The sequence below is a fragment of the Oncorhynchus mykiss genome, chromosome 3 (assembly GCF_057628025.1).
Source record: "Oncorhynchus mykiss isolate SJ-2025 chromosome 3, ASM5762802v1, whole genome shotgun sequence".
NCBI classification, from domain to species: domain Eukaryota; kingdom Metazoa; phylum Chordata; class Actinopteri; order Salmoniformes; family Salmonidae; genus Oncorhynchus; species Oncorhynchus mykiss.
Window position 1 is genome coordinate 80,882,581 of NC_143024.1, and position 22,751 is coordinate 80,905,331.

Here is a 22,751-nt window from a genome sequence, read left to right on the forward strand (position 1 = left end):
TTGGTCTCAAGTCCAGAAACTGCTGAAGAATTGCATCATTTACCTGGAGACAGCACTACTGGGCGATCTGAAAAGTCATAGTCAATCGATCAATAATATAATAATACTTATAGCAAAATGTTATCTTTCATTTACAATCTGTAGAAACTATGAGAAACTAAAGGTTCAGAAGTTTTGTGAAACATCACAGCACAGTTGAAAAATATATATCAAATAGAAATCCAATATGGATGATGTTAATAGATAGATGGAGCTGAAGAGTGGGACTAATAACAACAAGATAACTAATGTAAAAATATACTGTGTCCGTAAAATGTATATAGGATCAGACGTTTTGTGAAACAGCACAGCTAAAATTATATGGCAAATAGAAATTAAACAGGATGGTCTTCAAAAATATCTGAGAGGTGTTGAGGGTAGCTGAAGGATAGGAGTAAAAACAAACTAAATGTAACTATTGTAAAATAGATTGTGTCTGTCAAATGTATATAATATTGATAAGATGGAAGTAGAAGCCTAAGTGTTGTTGTTCATTAGTTTACTCCAATTAGGGGAAAGGTGGTAGGGCTATTAGAAAAGAATAAAGGAAAATATATTTAAAAAATATTTGTATATAATTTATATACAGTACCAGTCAAAAGTTTGGGGACACTTACTTATTCAAGGGTTTTTCTTTATTTTACTATTTTCTACATTGTAGGGTAATAGGGAAGAGATCAATAGTCTGAAACAACACATATCGAATCATGTAGTAACAAAAAAAAGTGTTAAACAAACGTGACACTTGGCATTCAGGCCAAATAGTTCAATCCTGATTTCATCACACCAGATAATCTTGTTTCTCATGGTCTGAGAGTCCTTTTGGCAAACTCCTAGCAGGCTGTCATTTGCCTTATACTGAGGAGTGGCTTCCATCTACCATAAAGGCCTGATTGGTAGAGTGCTGCAGAGATGATTGTCTTTCTAGAAGGTCCTCCCATCTTCACAGAGGAACTCTGGAGCTCTGTCAGAGTGACCACCAGGTTCTTGGTCACATCCCTGACCAAAACACTTCTGCCCCTATAGCTCAGCTTGGCTGGACGGCCAGCTCTAGAAGAGTCTTAGTGGTTCTCTAACTCATCTTTCCACCTGACTATACACACACACTTCCTTCTCTAATTCATGCCCTAAAACACCAACACACATCTCTGAGTGTATACGTGTGTGTTTGAATGTATGCTTCCCAGTTGTGGCCATTGATCTTTTTCTTATTTGAAATCGCAACAACAAAGTGACTTAATTTTCTATCAAAAGAGTGTGAATTAGCTGTCTGTCTGTGTTGGTTGTTTACAAGCCTGTGTGTTGGGGTAAATTAATGACCTCATCTTTACAATGACTACCGCAACACCATTACTACCAAATGGGGATGATGTCATTCACTATGGAGTAGAGAGGGTCATAGAATCACAGTCTGTCACACTGGACTTCTGCATTTTAACATATGGATAGACAACGAGATCTTACAGTTTTACCAATTTGACTTCAGATTCCAACGTTTCTCCAAACTTCAAATTTAGACGGTTGTGTTAAGGATAGGGTTAGGGTTCCAAAAGAAACAACTTGATGGTTAAGTTTAGGCTTTAATTCTGAATGGTTAAGGTCAGGGTTAAGGTCAGGGTTAAGGTCAGGGTTAAGGTAAGGGTTAAGGTCAGGGTTAAGGTCAGGGTTAAGGTCAGGGTTAAGGTAAGGGTTAAGGTCAGGGTTAAGGTCAGGGTTAAGGAAAGGGTTAAGGTCAAGGTCAAGGTACGGGTTAAGGTCAGGGTTAAGGTCAGGGTTAAGGTAAGGGTTAACGTTAAGGTCAGGGTTAAGGAAAGGGTTAAGGTCAAGGTCGGGGTCAAGGTCAGGGTTAACGTAAGGGATAAGGTAAAAACTAAAATGTGTGCCAAGCACTGGAATTGAACACCCTCGGAGCCGAAACTCGCGGCTTACTTCCATCCTGTCCACAACTCCCTAGCAAACCCAAGCCTACTTGATGGTAATAGCGCTCACCGTTGCCCCTAGTGGCCGTTTTTTAAAGTAATCTCCCAACGTCCTGGGTAGTTGGACAGAAGTCAAATTTCCCCTTGGATCTTGAGCAACGTGGCTGGGATAGCATAATGTCAGTGTGTTTGTGTGTGTTCCTGTCTCTCTCATGCATCTCTCTTTGTGTGTGTGTGTGTGTGTGTGTGTGTGTGTGTGTGTGTGTGTGTGTGTGTGTGTGTGTGTGTGTTTGTGTGTGTGTGTGTGTGTGTGTGTGTGTGTGTGTGTGTGTGTGTGTGTGTGTGTGTGTGTGTGTGTGTGTGTGTGTGTGTGTGTGTGTGTGTGTGTGTGTGTGTGTGTGTGTGCGTGCGTGTGTGTGTGCGTGTGCACGTGCTTGGCAGTAGGACATAGGGTTCCTGTCTGCTGTTTCAGTAGCCAGTGTTCCTGGCGTCAGGGCTCAGAATAGCCTGGCAGGGATGTGTAAATTATGGATTAGGTCGCTGAGCACTGTGCTGGTACAGGCAATCAATCTGTGTGTGTGTGTGCATGTGCTTGTGTCTGTCTGTCCGTGTGTGTGTGTGTCTCCTGGATTCCTAGAGTGTGTCAGTGCTGTACTGTATGCTTGGCAGTGTGTGTAAAATGTTGCGGAGTCCCTCTGGTTTTATTTAGCCTTGATGCTCTCCTCGGCTCCCTCTCTTAACAGATCACAAAGACAGGAATCACTTTCACCTCCAACCAGCTCTCACAGTCTCATGTCAGAATTAGACATTCATCAATGTTTCTAAAACGTAAGATTTCAAGGTGCTTAAGGTTAAGTTTAGGCACTAACTCCGAATGGTTAAGGTAATCGTTAAGGTTTGGGATAGTTGAATCAAAAATATTAAAAACTATCGCTGGGATTCGAACAAGAATCAAACTCAAAAGCAGCAGAAAAGGTCAAATAAGGTCACCAAAAATGACATGACTGGCCCTTTTGAACCAGAGGCAGGTGCTTACGCCCATCCCCATCCACAACATCCCTGCAAAACCAGAACCGTAACACTGTTGCCCTGCCGGTTGCTGCCTCATGCCACCATTCTGTCAGAGCCCATTGTCGTCTCACACGCACACTCGTGCAGACACACAAACACACAGACACACCTTGCATCCGTCCCTGTTGGTGTTGATATATAGACTGTCCAGAACAGGATATGGAAATTATGTCTTTAAAGATTTCAATCAAAATGGGGCGTCCCCCTGCCTACCACGGTTTCATTTCCTCTGCCTCCGTTCTAATGGGACTGGAAGGAAACTGGCACACTGAGAGGGAACAGAGAGGGAATCAGCTCAATGGTTATGTCTCATTCAGAATGATGGATCGGGGTTGGATGGCCTATTTCTCTTCAGCTGATATGGAGGTTTGCTCCAGCCAGATCATGATGAGAATATGATTCTGTATGATGTATAGATTTTCCTCCAGGTCTTTCAGAAAGCCATTGATATCTGAGATAAGATGAGTTGTTTTGGTCTTCCCTATTCTCCACCATTACCCCACTGCTTGTCATTACACACAACTCAGCATGTTTCTGGGTCCTACTCACCCTGGCCATATCTACAGGACTGGACTGTGCTCTATGATGTCTGCCTATTGCTTTCTCTAGGATTGATAATAATTCACCCCTCTCCTTCTGCCAGGTGATCCAACATCTGCGTGGGTGTGGAGGAAACGCGGGTGCTGACCTGGGGGAGGGGCGGGCCGACTGGAGGACCCAACGGGACACCAACGGAACACTACGAAACCCGGACACTACGCTGGTCTGGGCCAATAGGAGGTCCTCTCTATAGTGGGAGGATGACCGACCGACCACCCCTCTCCTCTCCTCACACATCCTCTCATGTCTACACCCTGCCTCCTGCCCCTCCCTCCTGCCCAGGTCTGCCACCCCATTGGGCAAAGGACAGGTCCATCAGAGAGTGAGACAATGCATAAGATAAGACAATCCAACCGACAAGAGCATTTACAAAGAAAGGAGGGAGAAATGGAATAGAGCAGCAATCACAATCCATGTCCCTCCTTCCACTCTCTCTCTGTCTCTCTCTCTGTCTCTCTCTCTCTCTGTCTCTCTCTCTCTCTGTCTCTCAGTCTCTCTCTCTCTCTCTCTGTCTCGCTCTCTCATCTGATAGTAGGAGGGGGCTTGGCATGACAGAGCAGGGATTGCAGAAGTTCTGTGACCAGGGACTCTCCTCCAGCTCAGAACCCAGAGAGGGAGCCTCATCATTGGGCTAGATCTGTGCCTATGTGCAGAACAGTGTGTATACCCCCCTGTGCATATCCTCTGTTGAATCTCACTGGTCTGGTGTTCAGAACAGTCACCATCTCTAGGACCAGGAAGTTTTCCAGATCATGTGATCTGAGCAGGTAAAACTCCTGTCTAGTCCTCTGAACTCCTTCAGGTATCAGCTACCGCTTTAGCCTCGCACAGGCAACTAGGTGCTTCAGGTGCTTCTGTAACCCTGGCAACAATAGATCAGAGGTCAAGGAAACCCCAAGGTGCACTTCTTTCACCCCCTGCTAGCCACCAGCCTTTCGCTTTAGCACAAAACTGTATGGAAGAGCCACCCAAACACCATACTGAGTGCAGATATGTACTGCCCCCACCGGCCCAGTGATGGATACTAATCCCAGAAAACACGCTAAAAGTATTACTGACTAGACAACACTAAATCAAAGCTGTTTTGACAACGATGGGGATAGTAGCTAGTTCATGAAGAAAGAACGCCATTGGTCAGATTGTATCAATGTTCTGTAAGGTTTTTACTGGCCTTAGTGCCATATAACAGGAGGCCAGTCAAACTCAGCTACAGATAATGTATTTTACTGATGAGTTAATAAAGCACACAAACAGACTGAATAGGGAACAGTGTAGATGACCAACACACAACTATCTCTGGCAGTCCCTCAATGTACTTCTTATCTAGATTTATTTTACAAACATCTCATAGAAATAAACTGTACTTTCTTCATATTAGTGTCCCATTTGCACCTGAATCGTTTGATGTGTTACATCTTATGTAAAACAATGTTAGGAGTCTACAAGTTTCTGTAGAATTCAAGGCTGCAACTCAAGCACAACTGAGTTCTCAAGTAAAGCTACCCTCAACCTCCTCATTCCCCCACCCTGTCTCCTCATTACCCTCCCAACCTCAATAATATCCCATCACCGCCTCCAGGATGCTGTAGGGGTTAGAGGGCGTTGCCAGGGTAACCTCCCTGTGAATAATGGCTGACGTTTAATGTGGTTTTGACTAGATGAGCTACAGCATATGTCAGAATAGACTTTTCATAGCGGGTTAAAAGAATGTACGCAGCAGGTTAGGATAATTAGGTTGTTAGGAAAAGGGTTAGAGTTAGCTAAAATGCTGTATCCCATCTAGCCATGACCATTTAATGTCCAAATGTTTTATTTACTATAGCAGAAGAGCACAGAAATGGAAAGATGGAAAGAGAAAATTGTCTATATGGAAGATAGTTTCATGCAATGACTGAGGCAAAGAGCAGAGGTTCATTTTATAATGTGAATACCTTTTTTTGCCACATGATTGCCTATTGATATGAAACTTCTTTAAACTGTATTTATCTTGTGTGTTTGTTTGTTTCCCTGTGACTCCATTGTAAAACTGTTGTCAATTTTCTCATGTCAGAAATACTGATGTTTCCTATCATTTATTTGTCTGATTGTTGTTAGGATGTTAAATTGCACAATATCGATGTGTGGAGTGGTGTCCACATCATAAAAAAGTAGCTAAAAAATTGCCTTTAACCACTGATATAGGATCAAATATTTTCAACATCCCCCTAATGGTTATGGTTAGGATTGAGAGAATGGTAATCTGATCCTAGATCTGTGGTAAGGGGCACCTAACACTGGCCATGGTAAATTGGATGGGTGTGTCTGTGCAAGCCATTTGATCATAGAAGATTGATGTGACTGTAAAACCCAGGAAGTAGCTCTGATTGTTTTCTCATGTACACTGATCATCCTCCTTTAATAGGAATTAGCAACGCCATCACAAGCTCTATATTGGTTGTTGACCGCACCGTGTGTGTGTGTGTGTGTGTGTGTGTGTGTGTGTGTGTGTGTGTGTGTGTGTGTGTGTGTGTGTGTGTGTGTGTGTGTGTGTGTGTGTGTGTGTGAGTGAGTGATAAGAAACACTCAATTTTAAACAGTAATGAAGCTAGACAACATCAGTCACAGATTAGGAGTGAGCCACTTAACCAGACATGGCCGTGCCTGACCTTTGGTGGGGCAGGTGCTCAAAGCAACCCCACACCCTCCACAAAGATGAACCCTAATTCCACTTTTCTACTGCTCCTGTAGCCAAATTCTAATTTGAGGTTAAAATATGAAATAAGCGGTGATTTTCTACAAGAGTTGGTCCCTTCTCACACATTGTAGGCTAAGAACAATAGAACCACTACCGAGGTGGGCTATATGAGCTGATCATCTCTAATGTAGGCTAGATGATTCAGCTATATAATGTAGGCTATGTTGTCAAAACAAGCGAACTAGTCTTTACTTGATTTCAAGTTCTTCTACTGACAAACAGTCAAATTGCAGTTGCCCCCTTTCCTATCCCTGATCATGAGACAACACATGCTAGCAACTCCAAAGTAACCTACTGCCGATATTCATTTCAAACTCCATACCTGGCACCTGTGGGTAGCTAGTTCGTGCATGTGACAAAGAGTGGGGGATGGGACTTTCATCTTTCTTTTAAGAGTTTATGAAATGATCTAGATTGATAGTCAATGTGTTTCATTTAATGTTACAAGAGAGAAAAGAAACCAGAATAAATGAATAAAAGTAATTAGTTATACAAAAAAATCGCCACTAATCAAAAGGGCACTTTTTTCATAGGAGGGCAAAAAGGCAGGTGCTCCAGGTCCTCTAGGACTCTATATGGGTACGTCCCTGCAACCTTCTGAACACCCAAGCTCTGCATTTCACTGACTGTGTGAATGTATGGATGGTACTGACAGTTAACATTATGTTTCTGACTGACATCACCAAGAGGTAAAACATATAGTGAAAACAATAGTGGTCCTAAAACGGAACCTTGAGGAACTACTAAAATTTAGAGTTGATATGTCAGAGGAAAAACCATCTAGAGAGGCAAACTGATATATATTTCCGACAGATAAGATCTAAACCAGGCCAGAACTTGTCCGTGTAAACCAATTTCCAATCTCTCCAAAATAATGTGGTGATCGATGGTATCAAAAGCAGCACTAAGGTCTAGGAGCATAAGGACAGATGCAGAGCCTCGGTCTGGCGCCATTAAAAGGTAATTTACCACCTTCACAAGTGCAGGTTCAGTGCTATGATGGGGTCTAAAACCAGACTGAAGCCTTTCGTATACATTGTTCGTCTTCAGGAAGGCAAAGAGTTCCTGTGCAACAGCTTTTTCTAAAACATTAAAGAGCAATGGGAGATTCGATATAGGCAGATAGTTTTTTAAATATTTTCTGGATCAAGGTTTGACTTTTCAAGAGAGGCTTTATTACTGCCACTTTTAGTGAGTTTGGTACACATTGGGGGATAGAGAGCTGTTTATTATGTTCAACATAGGAGGGCCATGCACAGGAAGCAGCTCTTTCAGTAGTTTAGTTGGAATAGGGTCCAGTATGCAGCTTGAAGGTTTAGAGGTCATGATTATTTTCATCAATGTGTCAAGGGATATAGTACTAAAACCTTGAGTGTCTCCCTTGATCCTAGGTCCTGGCAGAGTTGTGCAGACTCAGGACAACTGATCTTTGGAGGAATACGCAGATTTAAAGAGGAGTCCATAATTTGCTTTCTAATGACCATGTTCGTTTCCTCAAAGAAGTTAATTAATTTATCACTGCTGAAGTGAAAGCCATCCTCTCTTGGGGAATGCAGCTTTTTAGTTAGCTTTGCGACAGTGTCAAAAATAGATTTTGGATTGTTCTTATTTTCCTCAATTAAGTTGGAAAAAGAGGATGATCGAGCAGCAGTGAGGGCTCTTCAATACTGCACGGTACTGTCTTTCCAAGCTAGTCGGAAGACTTCCAGTTTGGTATAGCGCCATTTCCGTTCCAATTTTCTAGAAGCTTGATTAAGAGGTCAGATATTTTCTGTATACCAGGGAGCTAGTTTCTTATGAGAAATGTTTTTTGTTTTTAGGGTGCAACTGCATCTAGAGTATTGTGCAAGGTTAAATTGAGTTCCTCAGTTAGGTGGTTAACTGATTTTTGTACTCTGACGTCCTTGGGTAGGCGGAGGGAGTCTGGAAGGGCACCTAGGAATCTTTGGGTTGTCCGAGAATTTATAGCACAACTTTTGATGATCCTTGGTTGGGATCTGAGCAGATTATTTGTTGCGATTGCAAACGTATTAAAATGGTGGTCCGATAGTCCTGGATTATGAGGAAAAACATTACGATCCACAATATTTATTAGGTCCAGAATATGACTGTGGCAGTGAGTAGGTCCGGAGACATGTTGGACAAAACCCACTGAGTCGATGATGGCTCCGAAAGCCTTTTGGAGTGGGTCTGTGGACTTATCCATGTGAATATTAAAGTCACTCAAAATGAGAATATTATCTGCTAGGACTATAACGTCCGACAGGAATTCAGAGAACTCAGTGAGGAATGCTGTATATGGCCCAGGAGGCCTGTAAACAGTAGCTATAAAAAGTGATTTAGTAGGCTGCATAGATTTCATGACTAGAAGCTCAAAAGACGAAAAAGTCTGGGTTTTTTTGTAAATTGAATTTTGCTATCATAAATGTTAGCAACACCCCCGCCTTTGCGGGATGTGCCGGGGAGTTGGTCACTAGTGTAGCCAGGAGGTGAGGCCTCATTTAACACAGTAAATTCATCAGGCTTAAGCCATGTTTCAGTCAGACCAACCACATCAAGATTATGATCAGTGATTAGTTAATTGACTATCAACTTCCTTGGAAGTGAGGGATCTAACATTAAGTAGCCCTATTTTGAGATGTAAGGTATTACAATCTCTTTCAATAATGGCAGGTGTGGAGGAGGTCTTTATTCCAGTGAGATTGCTAAGGCAAACATTGCCATGTTTAGTTTTGCCCAACCTAGGTCGAGGCGCAGACACGGTCTCAATGGGGATAGCTGAGCTGACTACACTGACTGTGCTAGTGGCAGACTCCACTAAGCTGGCAGGCAGGCTAACAGCCTGCTGCCTGGCCTGCACCCTATCTCATTGTGGAGCTAGGTGAGTTAGAACCCTGTCTATGTTCGTAGATAAGATGAGAGCACACCTCCAGCTAGGATGGAGTCCGTCACTCCTCAACAGGCCAGGCTATCTTTTGGGAGGGGCAGAAAACAGTTTTCAAACATGATTGAGTTGTGAGACCCTGCTGTAGAGCTCATCAATCCCCCCTAACTGGGATAACTGGGAGGGGGCCAGAGACAATTACTTGATGCCGACACATCTTTCTAGCTGATTTACACGCTGAAGCTGTGTTGCGCTTGGTGACTGTTTCATCCTAACATCGTTGGTGCCGACGTGGATACCAATATCCCTATACTCTCTACACTCGCCAGTTTTAGCTTTAGCCAGCACCATCTTCAGATTAGCCTTAACTTTGGTAGCCCTGTCCCCTGGTAAACAGTGTATGATTGCTGGATGATTCGTTTTAAATCTAGTACTGTGGGTAATGGAGTCGCCAATGACTAGGATTTTCAATTTGTCAGAGCTAATGGTGGCAGGCTTCGGCATCTCAGACCCCGTAACGGGAGGAGTAGAGACCAGAGAAGGCTTGGCCTCTGACTCCGACCCGCTGCTTAATGGGGAGAACCGGTTGAAAGTTTCTGTCGGCTGAATTAGCGACACCGGTTGAGCATTCCTACCGCATTTCCTTCCAGAAGCCATGAGAAAGTTGTCTGGCTGCAGGGACTCTGCGAGGGGATTTATACTACTATCTGTACTTACTGGTGACTCAGACGCTGTTTCATCCTTTCCTACACTTAAATTACCTTTGCCTAACGATTATGTCTGAAGCTGGGCTTGTAGCACAGCTATCCTCGCCGTAAGGCGATCGTTCTCCTGTATATTATGAGTACAGTGACTGCAATTAGAAGGCATCATGTTAATGTTACTACTTAGCTTCGGCTTGTGGAGGTCCTGACAAACCACGTCCAGATATAGCGTCCGGAGTGAAAAAGTTGAATGAAAAAAGTTGAGCGAGGGAAAAACTAAAAATATAAATGGTAATTAAAAAGTAAAAACCGTAAAGTTGGCAGGCATGGTTGGCAACAAAATGCACAGCAACATGTAAACAAGTCTACAAGTTGTGTCCAGAAATGACAAAAAAACAAACTGTGTTCTACATGTATATATGACTATCGGACAGAGTTTACACACACCTATTACATTGAGACAGTCCCAGTCAATAGCAGTATCAATCAATATTTATTTTGGGTGTAGGAAGGTGTAGCACTCTTACTTCGATGTGCTGAAGTCCACCACTAAACAGGGTTCCTCATGTGTTTATTAATCCCAAACTACTATGATTTGTAAAGGCTGGTTTAAACTTGGTCTTAAGACATGTCTGTAGACAATTAGAATGTGACAAGTGTTGCTGGTCAAAACAACTTTTCATTTATACTCAGGTGGAGTGCCTGTAGACTGTTGCTTCCCTTTTCGGGGACAGATGAAGCATGTTCAACTTTGACCCCGTCGCAGCGTCTGTTGACATGTTTACCTCGCTGAGACAGCAACGAAACAGTGCACAAGTTCAACAATTCTCCGGTAGAATGCCCTGCTTTTATTTCGTCACGCTCAAAACATTAAGCTGTTTTCTGTAATTAGCTCGTAAATAATTGTAAATAATGGTCTTGTTGATTTTATTTTCCTGTAATAATGAATAAGAAATGAGCAGCAGTTAAGATGTTGTCAGCTATGATCTGGTCATTATTTAAATAAGATAGAAACTAACCAAAACATTGTTTAGAAAGCGTTTAATTGCCTGGCTTGTCAGATTAACGTCGACTAAATGGATGAGTGCTTCTACATCTGCACTTCTTGCTGTTTGGGGTTTTAGGCTGGGTTTCTGTACAGCACTTTGTGACATTGGTTGATGTAAAAAGGGCTTTATAAATACATTTGATTGATAAGTGTTAAAATACAGCAGCTATGCTTTTTGGAGCATCGGGCTGTGGTGTCATGCAGCCTGTCTTTTTTGAGTTGATTCTTTTTCATAACGACAACGACAAGTTTGATGTCGGATGACAATAGAATGCTCATTACATCACTGGGACTGTCTGCAGACATGTCGATAGACCAACTGTAAACCAGCCTTAAAGTGATGAAAACATGAGGAGGATGATGGCTACTGTTGTAAGGCATTTTAGACAGGATATTAGTGCTTTGTCTCCTTGCATGATCTGACCACTCATCATTGCCCTCCGGTGCTCGGGAGTTAACGCTTTACAATGTGAATATCCTTTTAAGCTTTACACTGTGAACCACTGCACACAATTTCACACTGCCATTTCACACTGCCAATTCAGATGTCAATTCAGATGTCAATTCCGACTGCCATTTCACTCTGCCATTTCACACTGCCAATTCAGATGTTAATTCCGACTGCCATTTCACTCTGCCATTTCTTCAATGTGCTTGTCACCTTTCGATGTTTCCCCTTCCACAGCAACCTAAAATACAGTACAAGCTACACACGTATATCCCCCTACACACACACACACACACACACACACACACACACACACACACACACACACACACACACACACACACACACACACACACACACACACACACACACACACACACACACACACACCATATCCTCAATGTGTGTCATATCCTCAATGTCTGCCATTTTTCATTCATAGTCAGATATCCCTTTATCATAATGTTCCTAGATCAGATGTCTGGTGCTACAACCAGTGCAGAATGGGCATTGTGCTGTTCACAGTCCATGTACAGTATTCCAATGACACTGTATATTTTAGTACATGGGCATATCACTGCCTTGTTGTAATGGTTGTTGTTGTTTTCCTGTCTCTTCCCCCTCTTTTTGGAAATTACATACAGTATGTTTTACCTGCACACATTGTGTGTAAAAAAGAACAAAATATTATATATGTGTTGTATCATACTTTTTTTCATAAATACCTGTACAGCAATAAAGCACAATTATGTCCATTCCCTTGTCCTGTGTGTGTGTGTGTGTGTGTGTGTGTGTGTGTGTGTGTGTGTGTGTGTGTGTGTGTGTGTGTGTGTGTGTGTGTGTGTGTGTGTGTGTGTGTGTGTGTGTGTGTGTGTGTGTTTAACTATGGGGACCACAAGAATAGTAAACAAACAAAAATTGACCAACTGAGGACATTTTGTTAGTCCCCGCGACGTCAAATGCTTTTTCAAAGGGGTTTGGGGTTAAGGGTAGAGTTAGTGTTAGGGTTAGAATTACGTTTAGGGTTAGGGTTAGGAGGTGGCGTTACCTTTACGGTTAGGAGCTAGGGTTATGTTTAGGGTTAAGGTTAGGTTTTTGGGTTAGGGTTAAGGTTAGGAAAAGAGTACAGGTTAGGTTTAGGATTAGGGAAAATACAATTTTCAATGGGACTGAATTGTGTGTCCCCACAAGGTTAGCTGTACAATACTATGTGTGCGTGCGTTCGCTCTTTTGTTTGTATGTATGTAGCTACGTATGTTTTTGTATTGTGTAACTATTCATTCTCTGACGTGTTGGTGTCTGCGTGCGTGCATCGGCTCGCTTCTTTGAATACATGTACTTATGTTTGTGTGTCTAGGAAGACCCTCTACCATGACAATGTTAACCAGCCCATTGTTTTGTAAACAGCGTAGCAGGTGAAAGCGTATTATAATGTGTCATGTTTTACAGCCACTCACAGAGAGATTAGCACAGTGTGACACAGCCACAAGTACGCAAGTCATTTGTGGTTTTTGTCAGGTTTTCCGGGTGTTACAGCATCAGCGTCATCACCTGTCAGAGGCATAACTGACACAAACACACACTCAAGTCACACACACACACACTGCCATCTCTCCTCAGATCAAGTGAGACAGTGCGCCAGGGATTCTTGAGATCTTAACCCTGTGTTGAACCCTGTTGAAAGAACATTAAAGGCGGCCATGCTTTTACAGTGCTGTAAACAGGTACAGTACACACACAGTCTGAAGTGTCAGTAATAACAGAGGCTGGTTGTTGTGAGGTGTAGCAGGGTTGTGTAATATTCAACAACCCCTCACAGTCTCACTGCAGAATTAAACATTTTTGCACTTTTATCAAAACATCACATTTGGAAGTCAAAGTTAAGGGTTATCAAATCAAAATAAAATAAAATTGTATTGGTCACATACACATGGTTAGCAGAAGTTAATGTGAGGGCAGCAATATACTTGTGCTTCTAGTTCCGACCATGCAGTAGTATCTAACAAGTAATCTAACAATTTCACATCAACTACCTTTTACACACAAGTGTGAAGGAATGAATAAGAATATGTACATAGAAATATATGGATGAGCGATGGCCGAACGGCATAGGCAAGATGCAGTAGATGGTGTAGAGTACAGTATATACAGTGCCTTGCGAAAGTATTCGGCCCCCTTGAACTTTGCGACCTTTTGCCACATTTCAGGCTTCAAACATAAATATATAAAACTGTATTTTTTTGTGAAGAATCAACAACAAGTGGGACACAATCATGAAGTGGAACGACATTTATTGTATATTTCAAACTTTTTTAACAAATCAAAAACTGAAAATTGGGCGTGCAAAATTATTCAGCCCCCTTAAGTTAATACTTTGTAGCGCCACCTTTTGCTGCGATTACAGCTGTCAGTCGCTTGGGGTATGTCTCTATCAGTTTTGCACATCGAGAGACTGAAATTTTTTCCCATTCCTCCTTGCAAAACAGCTCAAGCTCAGTGAGGTTGGATGGAGAGCATTTGTGAACAGCAGTTTTCAGTTCTTTCCACAGATTCTCGATTGGATTCAGGTCTGGACTTTGACTTGGCCATTCTAACACCTGGATATGTTTATTTTTGAACCATTCCATTGTAGATTTTGCTTTATGTTTTGGATCATTGTCTTGTTGGAAGACAAATCTCCGTCCCAGTCTCAGGTCTTTTGCAGACTCCATCAGGTTTTCTTCCAGAATGGTCCTGTATTTGGCTCCATCCATCTTCCCATCAATTTTAACCATCTTCCCTGTCCCTGCTGAAGAAAAGCAGGCCCAAACCATGATGCTGCCACCACCATGTTTGACAGTGGGGATGGTGTGTTCAGCTGTGTTGCTTTTACGCCAAACATAACGTTTTGCATTGTTGCCAAAAAGTTCAATTTTGGTTTCATCTGACCAGAGCACCTTCTTCCACATGTTTGGTGTGTCTCCCAGGTGGCTTGTGGCAAACTTTAAACAACACTTTTTATGGATATCTTTAAGAAATGGCTTTCTTCTTGCCACTCTTCCATAAAGGCCAGATTTGTGCAATATACGACTGATTGTTGTCCTATGGACAGAGTCTCCCACCTCAGCTGTAGATCTCTGCAGTTCATCCAGAGTGATCATGGGCCTCTTGGCTGCATCTCTGATCAGTCTTCTCCTTGTATGAGCTGAAAGTTTAGAGGGACGGCCAGGTCTTGGTAGATTTGCAGTGGTCTGATACTCCTTCCATTTCAATATTATCGCTTGCACAGTGCTCCTTGGGATGTTTAAAGCTTGGGAAATCTTTTTGTATCCAAATCCGGCTTTAAACTTCTTCACAACAGTATCTCGGACCTGCCTGGTGTGTTCCTTGTTCTTCATGATGCTCTGCGCTTTTAACGGACCTCTGAGACTATCACAGTGCAGGTGCATTTATACGGAGACTTGATTACACACAGGTGGATTGTATTTATCATCATTAGTCATTTAGGTCAACATTGGATCATTCAGAGATCCTCACTGAACTTCTGGAGAGAGTTTGCTGCACTGAAAGTAAAGGGGCTGAATAATTTTGCACGCCCAATTTTTCAGTTTTTGATTTGTTAATAAAAAAGTTTGAAATATCCAATAAATGTCGTTCCACTTCATGATTGTGTCCCACTTGTTGTTGATTCTTCACAAAAAAATACAGTTTTATATCTTTATGTTTGAAGCCTGAAATGTGGCAAAAGGTCGCAAAGTTCAAGGGGGCCGAATACTTTCGCAAGGCACTGTACATATGAGATGAGTAATGTAGGGTATGTAAACATGATATAAAATAGCTTTTAGAGAGATTTGAGTCAGTATGTTGGCAGCACCCACTCAATGTTAGTGGTGGCTGTTTAACAGGCTGATGACCTTGAGATATAAGCTGTTTTTCAGTCTCTCGGTCCCAGCTTTGATGCACCTGTACTGACCTCGCCTTCTGGGTGATAGCGGGGTGAACAGGCAGTGGCTCGGGTGGTTGTTGTCAAGATGATCTTTATGGCCTTCCTGTGACATCGGGTGGTGTAGGTGTCCTGGAGGGCAAGTAGTTTTCCCCTGGTGATGCATTGTGCAGACCTCACTACCCTCTGAAGAGCCTTACGGTTGTGGGCGGAGCAGTTGCCGTACCAGGCGGTGAAACAGCCTGTCAGGATGCTCTCGGTTATGCCCCAGTACAAGTTTGTGAGTGTTTTTGGTGACAAGCCAAATTTCTTCAGCTTCCTGAGGTTGAAGAAGCTCTGTTGCGCCTTCTTCACCACGCTGTCTGTGTGGATGGACCATTTCAGTTTGTCCGTGATGTGTACGCCGAGGAACTTTAAACGTTCCACTTTCTCCACTACAGTCCCGTCAATGTGGAAAGGGGGTGCTCCTTCTGCTGTTTCCTGAAGTCCACTATCATCTCCTTTGTTTTGTTGAGTATGAGGTTATTTTCCTGACACCACACTCTGAGGGCCCTCACCTCCTCCCTGTAGGCCGTCTCGTTGTTGTTGGTAATCAAGCCTACCAGTATAGTGTCGTCTGCAAACTTGATGATTGAGTGCATGGCCACGCAGTCATGCGTGAACAGGGAGTACAGGAGAGTACTGAGAACGCACCCTTGTGGGGCCCCTGTGTTGAGGATCAGCGGGGTGGAGATATTGTTTTCTACCCTCACCACCTGGGGCGCCCTGTCAGAAAGCGTCTCAGACTTAATGATGAGTTTGGAGGGTACTATGGTGTTAAATGCTGAGCTGTAGTCAATGAACAGCATTCTTACATGGGTATTCCTCTTGTCCAGATGGGATAGGGCAGTGTGATTGCGATTGCATCTTCTGTGGACCTATTGGGGCAGTAAACAAATTGGAGTGGGTCTAGGGTGTCAGGTAGGGTGGAGGTGATATGATCCTTGACTTGTCTCTCAAAGCACTTCATGATGACGGAAGTGAGTGCTACGGGGCGATAGTCGTTTATCTCAGTTACCTTAGCTTTCTTGGGAACAGGAACAATGGTGTACCTCTTGAAGCATGTGGGAACAGCAGACTGGGATAGGGATTGATTGAATATGTCTGTAAACACACCAGGCAGTTGGTCTGCGCATGCTCTGAGGACGCGGCTAGGGATTCCGTCTGGGTCGGCAGCCCTGCGAGGGTTAACACTTTCAAATGTTTTACTTACGTTGGCTGTGGTGAAGGAGAGCCCGCAGGTTTTGGTAGCGGGCCGTGTCGGTGGCACTGTATTTTCTCAAAGCGAGCAAAGAAGTTGTTTAGTTTGTCTGGGAGCAAGACATTGGGGTACGCGACGGGGCTGGTTTTCTTTTTGTAATCCGTAATTGACTGTAAACCCTGTCACATACCTCTCGTGTCTGAGCCGTTGAATTGCGACTCTACTTTGTCTCTATACTGACGCTTAGCTTGTTTGATTGCCTTGCGGAGGGAATAGCTACACTGTTTGTATTTGGTCTGTTTAGGTTAAAGGTTAGGTTTTTGGATAGGGTTAAAACATGAGGACTAGGCATTTATTCTGAATGGTTAAGGCAAGGGTTAAGTTAAGATTTAAGGTAAGGGGTACGGGTAAGGGGTTCAGGTAAGGGTTAAGGTAAAGGTTAAGGCAAGGGTTAAGTTAATGTTTAAGGTAAGGGGTTCGGGTAAGGGGTTCAGGTAAGGGTTAAGGTAAAGTTTAAGGCAAGGGTTAAGTTAAGGTTTAAGGTAAGGGGTTCAGGTAAGGGTTAAGGTAAAGGTTAAGGCAAGGGTTAAGTTAAGGTTTAAGGTAAGGGGTTCGGGTAAGGGGTTCAGGTAAGGGTTAAGGTAAAGGTTAAGGTTTGAGATAGGGTTAAAACAAACAATAGAAAGATTATCCACCACTGGGATTGAACACGCATCCTTCAGGTCCAGAGATCACTGCCATCCACCACCTCCGTCCTCAACACCCTAGCAAAACCTAACCCCACTTGATGGCCCCTAGTGGACATGAGCAGAAGTCCAATTTCAAAGTCATCTTGAGCAATCTGGTAATATTAGGTCCCGTAAAGATAAGAAAAACAAAGAGATTGTGAGCTGATAACCTGTTTTGTCACAGAACGTCTCAACACATAAAATTGTGTGTGTTCTTGTGCGTGTGTGCCTGTGTGTGTCTAGCAGAGTGAGATAAGGGAGATATAGAGAGAGCGTGCCCTGTATATTTGCCCAGAAGCAACCGTTTTCCCTGCAGTCACCATGGAGAGAAGCGATTTCCCCTGCAACACATTCATTTACAGATTATTATCCATGACATTTGCGTGCATGTTGCCCATCTTCCCCAGGTGCCAGGCCACTATACTCTCAGCATGGCCCGGAGTGTCTCTCTGCTGCTGCTGTTGACATTTACAGGGATATGTGAAGTACCTGCCAGGTATTTGAGCTGCAGGTAGTTTCTGTTCAGGTCACGGCAGGCACGTGGGAGAGGCTGCAGTCTGTTTCCCACATTAGAGGGACATTTGCATCTCACACTATATGCAAACAAACATTGTTGGATTGTTAGTAAATTAGGCTACCACGGGGCCACAGATCAATGTGTGTGTGAGTCTTTGTTTGCTCTGTGTCGTCCAATAGGTGCCTTTTTAAAAGCATTGACGTCTGCTGGTTTTTACCTTCAGGTGCAGAGGGGAGATGACATCATGTGTGTGTGCTCGTGTGTATGCATGTTTGTGTGTGTGTGTGTGTGGGGAGGGGTTAAGTGGGGTTAATTTTGTGTCTGATGTTATATTTGCTGAGAGAGAGAGAGAGAGAGAGAGAGAGAGAGAGAGTGTGTAGAATGATTTAGGAAGGAAGGAAGACGGTAGCATTTGATGTACTGACCAGAGACACACTGAACCGGGGCAAACAAGCAAGTCCCTGGAAAAATCTATAAAAACAATTTTAGGCCACCATTTTTCGAAATACACACAGTCTCTCTCTCACAAACATACACACACGTAAGAACACACTTATTTACACAGAGCACAAAGTACAGCTGTATTGACAGTGAGGGAGTGGGGAAGAGGGGGGGGGGGGGTTGACGGGGACACAATACAAGTCTCTAATAAGGACTGTGACCTGTGCTAAAATATGTTGGAGTGGGATGTCACACGTCCTCTTCAGTCTCTGGTGTGCTTGTCCCTTCACCTGCACTTGACTATCTCATCAGCAAGCGTGCACACACACACACATTCAACAACCCCTCTAACACTATCACAAAAGCATAACCGCAAACAGACACACTGTTTGACCACCTCCAGGCCCTAACCTATTTCCTGTCCTCCAGCCCAGAGACAAGCCTTATGGGCTTCACTTCCAGATTTATCGCCAGTTTGACAATGGTAGTGGGATCATCCAGTCATTTAGTCTGGGTTGACTATTGTAGTGGGATTATCCAGTCATTTAGTCTGGGTTGACTATTGTAGTGGGATTATCCAGACATTTAGTATGGGTTGACTATGGTAGTGGGATCATCCAGTCATGTGACGAAGATGATGGTGATGAAGGTGTCGTGACACCACTCACGGTAATAGGTGTGTGGTGAACAATGTCTCTTTTGGCTCATCACAGAGTGACAGAGGTTCCCTTGAGTAAATGAGACTAAGGCCATGAAATGAAGGACCGTGACTAGAGCAGGATCCTATACTGGTTTACCACAGACTTTTACTGGTGTAACTAGTTTCAGGGTTTCCCAGTGTTCTAGTTGACAGTTGCCTAGCTACTGGTGCATTTCACTACTATTCATCTGGATTGTTCAATGTTGCTTGGAGATGCAGTGCTGAGATGACTGCATAGCGTCTACTTCAGTATGTGTGAGCACGTACAAGCTTCATAAGAGCCAAAGGTTAAGGGTTAGGCTCTTAACATGGTTGGGGCCTTATGGGTGGGTCAATACTCCAGAGACATATTCTTCCCCCACCCCATCAACCTCTTTATAGAGACCCATTAATGTCCACCTCTCCCCCCACATTTACTGTCCTGTTCAGTGTCCTCCCCACCCCACTCCACACACACACCCTAACCCCCATCACCACGCACAGACCCCCTCCATCCCTCCCACCCTCTCTGTCCTCCACTGACCCTGTTCTCGTTTCCCACAAATCCTAAGGGCCAGGCCGCCTAAGGGCCAGACCGCCTAGTGTGTTTTGCTTGAGAGAGTAACGTGGAGGAAACAGTTAGAGACTAGCAGGGCCATGTCTCTAGACAGATCCATTACCATGGATCAGACTGCTGCATCACACACACATAGACACAGAGACAATAGATATGGAGACAATACACACACAGAGACACAACACAAACAGACACAATACACACAGAGACACAATACACACAGAGACACAATACACACAGAGACACAATGCACACGGAGACAATACACATAGAGAGACACAATGCACACATATACACACACGCAGAGACAATACATACAGACACAACACACAAACCCACAGAGACACAATACACACAGTTACACACAGCTACCCCGACACTCTACACACAGAGACTCACGCACTCCAATATCCCCTTATAAAACACACCCTCCAACACTTTACACACACACTCCCCCACCATCAAACACACACACACGTGTCTCCTTACTGCCTACAACACGTGTCCCCTTACTGCCTACAACACATGTATCCCCTTACTGCCTACAACACATGTATCCCCTTACTGCCTACAACACATGTATCCCCTTACTGCCTACAACACATGTATCTCCTTACTGCCTACAACACATGTATCCCCTTACTGCCTACAACACATGTATCCCCTTACTGCCTACAACACATGTATCCCCTTACTGCCTACAACACATGTATCTCCTTACTGCCTACAACACATGTATCTCCTTACTGCCTACAACACATGTATCTCCTTACTGCCTACAACACATGTATCTCCTTACTGCCTACAACACATGTATCTCCTTACTGCCTACAACACATGTATCCCCTTACTGCCTACAACACATGTATCCCCTTACTGCCTACAACACATGTATCTCCTTACTGCCTACAACACATGTATCTCCTTATTGCCTATAACACATGTATCTCCTTACTGCCTACAACACATGTAACCCCTTACTGCCTACAACACATGTATCTCCTTACTGCCTACAACACATGTATCTCCTTACTGCCTACAACACATGTATCCCCTTACTGCCTACAACACATGTATCTCCTTACTGCCTACAACACATGTATCTCCTTACTGCCTACAACACATGTATCTCCTTACTGCCTACAACACATATATCTCCTTACTGCCTACAACACATGTATCCCCTTACTGCCTACAACACATGTAACCCCTTACTGCCTACAACACATGTATCTCCTTATTGCCTACAACACATGTAACCCCTTACTGCCTACAACACATGAACACAATTCCAAACCTCCCCTCCCCCAGTGGCTTGATATACTGGCATGTCAATGCAGAGCTTCCTTGTGCTTTTTGGATAGAAAAACAGACTGATGAATCAGTCTGCACAATGGAAACAGATGATGAACCTGTGCTACTCTCCTCCTAACCTCCGCTGGAACAGTAGAACTACACAAATACTCCTATATTCATCCCTTATTCATTTTGTCAGCAGGTCTGGAGACAGCGAGGATGTGTCTGATGATGGAGCTAATTAACCCAGCAATTAACGAGATGCTATACTGCTGACGGAGTGGACAGACACACACGCACACACAAACAAATGTCTCAAACACACGCACACACACAAACACATACGTCACTCAATCTCACACACACACACACACACAAACATTAATGTCTCAAACACACACATCTCTCACTCAGACACACATATCTCTCTCTCACACACACAGTCTTGTTTAACTTACACACAATTGATTCCCATTCAGAATCCTATTTTCCCTAACCCTAAACCTAATCCCACAAAAAATAGCCTTTATCCTTTTGGGGCTGACAAAATGTCCCCAGTTGGTCCCCAAAAAATGTTTTACTATTCTGGTGGGGACTTGTGCTCCACACGCTAGCAACCCAGTGGTTCTAACGAGCGCAGTAATTAGTTAAAATCCAATGTCTCAGGTAGTCCTCTTCCTCCTGCCTGGATCTCTGATCAGAAGGCCATGGGAACATATAAAAAAACACAATCGCTGGGAACTGTATTAAATGATGTCAATAACCTCAGTAATGTTTCACTGGTAACTGGAAGCATATTCTGGGCCGTGTAACCGTTGTATAGCAATGCTGCTTTTCTTCCCCAGGCCATTCCACTCTATAGCTCTACAGTATGTTAGCTGTGTATCATGTTTATATTAATACACACACAGGCGCGCACACACACACACACACACACACACACACACACACACACACACACACACGGTGCTATGTCCAATATTCATAGCCTACAGTAGAACCCATGCCTTGGAAATATGAATAATTGTGCTTAAACTGATTTGTTTTTAAAAAACACAGCAGTACAGGAACGCTGTGGAAGACAAAACATTTGTCAACTAAAATGCACAGTTCAGATGTTTGTGGCTTTTCTACAGTCACACTGTACTCTTTCTACATTGGTGTAGCCTGTCAGCTGGAACATGAAACGGTTGCTATTCCATCATCTATTGAACACTGTGAGTGTCATGTATTGTCATGTTGTGTCCTGTTCCTGTTCTTTCTCTTCACCCTGTCTCCCTCTGCTGGTCGTATTAGGTTACCTTTTCTTCCCCTCTTTCCCCCAGCTGTTCCTTGTCTTCTCTAACTACCTCGTTCACCCCTTTTCCCACCTGTTCCCTTTTTCCCTCTGATTAGGTCTCTATATCTCTCTCTGTTCCTGCTCCTGTCTTTGTCGGATTCTCGTTTGTGTTACTCATGCCTGAACCAGACTATCATTGTGTTTGCTGCAACCTTGTCCTGTCCTGTCGGAATCTGCGTGTTCATCTAACCTTGTCCTGTCCTGTCGGAATCTGCCTGTCCATCTGAGCCTACGTGTGTTTCGTCATTAAAGAAACTCTGTTTTGTTAATTCGCTTTTGGGTCCTCATTCACGCACCTGACAGAAGAATCCGACCAAGAATGGACCCAGCGACTTCGGATCCTCTCCACTCAGCCGTCGAGATCCAGGGAGCGATGCTAGGCAGACACGAGCAGGAATTGTCTGCTGCTCGACATGCCGTTGAGACCCTGGCCACCCAAGTCTCCAACCTCACAGAACAGGTTCACCATCTCCGCCTCGATCCACCGGCCACTTCCAGGGCTTTCGAATCTCCGGAGCCCAGAATCAATAACCCGCCGTGTTACTCTGGGGAGCCCACTGAATGC

The 22,751-nt window shown here is 43.7% G+C and overlaps 1 protein-coding gene across 1 annotated transcript in view; it reads left to right on the forward strand.

Annotated features, from left to right (window-relative positions):
* The window catches only part of LOC110504559 (unconventional myosin-XVI), a 225,468-nt gene extending 219,673 nt beyond the window's left edge, over positions 1-5,795 (forward strand). Inside the window, exon 36 of the mRNA XM_036975024.2 lies at positions 3,673-5,795. The gene's annotated coding sequence lies outside the window, so the exon portion shown is untranslated. The remainder of the gene's footprint in view (positions 1-3,672) is intronic.
* Positions 5,796-22,751: the final 16,956 nt, after the last annotated feature.